The following is a 4,527-nucleotide window of genomic DNA, read 5'->3' on the forward strand; positions in this document are numbered from 1 at the left end:
CCCGCCCCCCCCCCCCCAACAAAAAAAAAAACAAAAAAAATTTAGATCAGCACTGCACTGAATTAAGGGTATTTTGGATTTTTTTAAAAAAAAAAACTTTGACATGAAAGCATTGGGATTAATTTTATGGAATATGTAAGCTCTTTTAGATGTGCCTTTTTTTTAGACCTGCCCTTGGATAAGCACGAGCAGTCATTGATTATCTAAATCTATCTTTGCCAAAATCTTTTGAAATATTGTCTCATTACTTAACTAAATCCAGTTTTTAATAAAAATAAACTGCATACAAGAATAGGAAATAACATAAATAAATGATAAATACCTAAATTTAAATATTTTAAAAAGACTTTCATACCACAATATGCAAAATGAAATAAAAATTAAAAAATAAAAATTAACATGAAAAGACAAATAGTGGCACTTAGAAAATGTTTCCCACATTTCATTTTTTTATTTTTCTAGCTAAAATTCCTCCAAATTCGAAATTATTATTTTCGAATGACTCTTTAGAATCAATTTAACTATTAGTTCCAATCCCCTCTTGTAATCTTGCAAAGCATTCCACAAGCATTAGTTCGAAACAATTTTTCTTCTTTACAAAGATGGAAATATAGAGCAAGGCGGTCTGAAATCTTTTGAAATATTGTCTCATTACTTAACTAAATCCAGTTTTTAATAAAAATAAACTACATCGAAGAATAGGAAATAACATAGATAAATGATAAATACTTAAATTTAAATATTTCAAAAAAACTTTCATACCAAAATATGCAAAATGAAATAAAATTTTAAAAATAAAAGTTAACATGAAAAGACAATTAGCAGCACTTAGAAAATGTTTCCCACATTTCATTTTTTTATTTTTCTTGCTAAAATCCCTCCAAATTCGGAACTATTATTTTTGAATGACTCTTTAGAATCAATTTAACTATGGAAAAAGATGTGATTAGCCCACTAGCTCATATGAACAATAAGCCCAACCTCCCAAATTGATTATGGGCCGATCTGACGATCACGGATATCCAGTAGTGTTTGAATTTTAGTTTTTTTTTTTTTTTCTACAAATTCAAATAACTTGAAACTTTATACATATGTTTATAACAAATAGGTGAATCTTCGAAAAATATCAAAACAATATTTTACATGAAATAAATTAACAAAAATACCCCTAAAATATTTCAGGGGGTATTTTGATCATTTTTTTTTCAAATAATTTTTTTTATATTTTTATTAGGTGCGCCTTGATGATAAAAGCACACACCTAAAATTTCAATTGATTTGAATCTGTAGATAAAAAATTAAAATTCAAGCACTACCGGACATCTGTGATCGTCAGATTGGCCCAGAGTCAATCTAGACCGTTGGGTTCATATGAGCTAGTGAGCTAATCCCATCTTCCCCTTTAACTATTAGATCCAATCCCCTCATGTAATCTGGCAAAGCATTCCACAAGCATTAGTTCGGAACCATTTTTGTTCCTTACAAAAATGGAAATATAGAGCAAGGTGGTCTGGAATTATTAATTTTAAATTAAAAAATGGCATTACAATAAAAATTAAAAACATGAAAAAAAGATAAATATAAAAGGTGAAATATGAGAGAGAATTTTCTAAAGGTAATTAAAATAAAAAATCAATTTTTCTGAAACAAAACCCAATATTTCCATATTTTATCTTTAGGTTCTATTTTTGTTATTTTTAAATTTTATCCAAAATACTCCATGATCTAGGTACTCGAATTCCTGAATTTGGTCGGACACTTGAAGTATCGGATAGACTTTCCTATAATAATATCGGTAAGAACTTAAAGCGCAAGACTACGACTTCTTTAATGCGGCGGTCGGATACTCCAAGCGTCATACTAGCATAGCAATAGGTAAAAACCAAGCCAGAGGTGGACTGTCGAACTGAAATTATTATAAAGACGTCGATCTAGTATGCTAAAAAAAGCTTTTAAAAAAGGATTACGGGCCGAACATTCTTCCCCTAAAAAAAAAAGAGGGAATTTTAGACCGGCACTGCACCGAACTAAGGGTATTTTGGAATTTTTTTTAAAAAAAAAACTTTGAAATATATGAAAACATTGGGATTAATTTTTTGGAATATGTAAGCTCTTCTAGATGTGCCTTTTTTTAAACCTGCTTTTCGATAAGCACGAGCATTCATTCATTATCTAAATCTATCTCAGCCAAAATCTTTTGAAATATTTGTCTCATTACTTAACTAAATCCAGTTTTTAATAAAAATAAACTACATACAAGAATAGGAAATAGCATAAATAAATGATAAATACATAAATTTAAATATTTCAAAAAGACTTTCATACCAAAACATGCAAAGTGAAATAAAATTTCAAAAATAAAAGTTAACATTGAAAGACAATTAGCGGCACTTAGAAAATGTTTCCCACATTTCATTTTTTTATTTTTCTGGCTAAATATCCTCCAAATTCAAAACTACCATTTCTAGATGACTCTTTAGAATCAATTTAACTGTTAGTTCCAATCCCCTCATGTAATCGCGCAAAGCATTCCACAAGCATGGAATCATTTTTCTTCCTTACAAAGATGGAAATGTAGAGCAAGCCGGTCTAGAACTACTAATTTAAAATTTAAAAATTTGCATTACAATAAAAAATATAAAACATGGAAAAAAGACAAATATAAAATGTGAACTATGAGTGACAATTTTTTAAAGGTAATTAACATAAAAAATCAATTTTTCTGAAACAAATCCTAATATTTTCATATTTTATCTTCAGGTTCTTTTTTGTTATTTTTAATTTTATCCAAGAAACTCTATGATCAATTACTCGAATTCCCATACAGAATGAGAATTTGGTTGGACACTTGAAGTCTTGGAAAGACTTTTCTATAATAAGATCGGTAAGCACTTAAAGCGCAAGACCGCGATTTCTTTAATAAGGCGGTCGGATACCCCAAGTGCCTTACCAGCAATAGGTAACAACCAAACCAGTGGTTGATCCGATGCTTAGAATGTCGAACTGAAATTATTATAAAGACATCGATCTAGTATGCTAAAAAAAGCTTTTCAAAACAGATTTCGGGCCGAACATTCTTCCCCTCAAAAAAAAAAGAAAAAAGAATTTGAGAGCGGCATCGCACCGAACTATGGGTATTTTGGATAATTATTTTTAAAAAACTTTGAAATATATGAAAGCGTTGGGATTAATTTTTTGAAATATGTAAGCTCTTCTAGATGTACCTTTTTTTAGATCTGCTTATGGATAAGCACAAGCATTCATTCATTATCTAAATCTATCCTAGCTAAAATCTTTTGAAAATTAGCTAAATCTTGATTGTAATAATAATAAAATACATACAAGAATAGGCAATGACATTAATAAATGATAGATACTTAAATTTAAATATTTCGAAAAGACTTTCATACCAAACTATGCAAAATGAAATCAAATTTTAAAAATAAAAATAAACATAAAAAGACAATTAGTGGCACTTAGAAAATGTTTCCCACATTTCATTTTTTTTATTTTTCTGGCTAAAATTCCTTCAAATTCATAACTATTATTTTCGAATGACTCTTTAGAATCAATTTTACTATTAGTTCCAATCCCCTCATATACTATCGCAAAGCATTCCACAAGCATTAGTTCCGAACCACTTTTATTCCTTAAAAAGATGGAAATATAGAGCAAGGTGGTATGGAACTATTAATTTTAAATTTAAAACTGGCATTACAATAAAAAATATAAAACATGAAAAAAAGACAAGTATAAAATGTGAAATATAAAGAGAATTGTTTTAAGGTAATTAGCATACAAAATCACTTTTTCTGAAACAAATCCCAATATTTTCATATTTTATCTTCAGGTTCTTTTTTGGTTATTTTTTAATTTTATCCAAGAAACACCTTGATCAGGTACTCGAATCCCCACACAGAATGAGATTTTGGTCGGACTCTTGAAGTATCTAATAGACTTTCCTATAATAATATCGGTAAGCACTTAAGGAGCAAGACCGCGACTTCTTTAATAAGGTGATCGGATACTCCAAGCGCCATACCAGCAATAGATAAAAACCAAACCAAAGGTTGATCCAACGCTTGGAATGTCGAGCTAAAATTATTATAAAGAAGTGGATCTAGTAAGCTAAAAAGAGCTTTTCAAAAAAAATTTCGGGCCAAACATTCTTCTCCAAAAATAAAAAATAAAATTTTAGACCGGCACAATACTGAACTAAGGTTATTTTGGATAATTTTTTTTTAAAAACTTTGAAATATATGAAAGCATTGGGATTAATTTTTAATTCCAAAAAATAGTTGTTTTACGTTATTTACTCCCTTTTAAATACTATAGAGACGTAGCATAAATTTCCCAATTTTTATTTTTCTTTCACCCTCACTTCTGTCCCCCATAATTTTCTTTTATTAGTTTTGGACCGCCTATTTATATTCCCAATTTTTTTCTTAATTTTCCTTGATTCTCTCTCAAGTTTCTTCTCTTTCTCTCTTCCAAGTGTCCAAATTTTTGTTTTTCGATTCTCTCTCT

Source organism: Amborella trichopoda, chromosome 4 (genome assembly GCF_054954075.1).
Source record: "Amborella trichopoda isolate Santa Cruz 75 chromosome 4, AtrichopodaSantaCruz75HAP2 v2.0, whole genome shotgun sequence".
Taxonomy (NCBI): domain Eukaryota; kingdom Viridiplantae; phylum Streptophyta; class Magnoliopsida; order Amborellales; family Amborellaceae; genus Amborella; species Amborella trichopoda.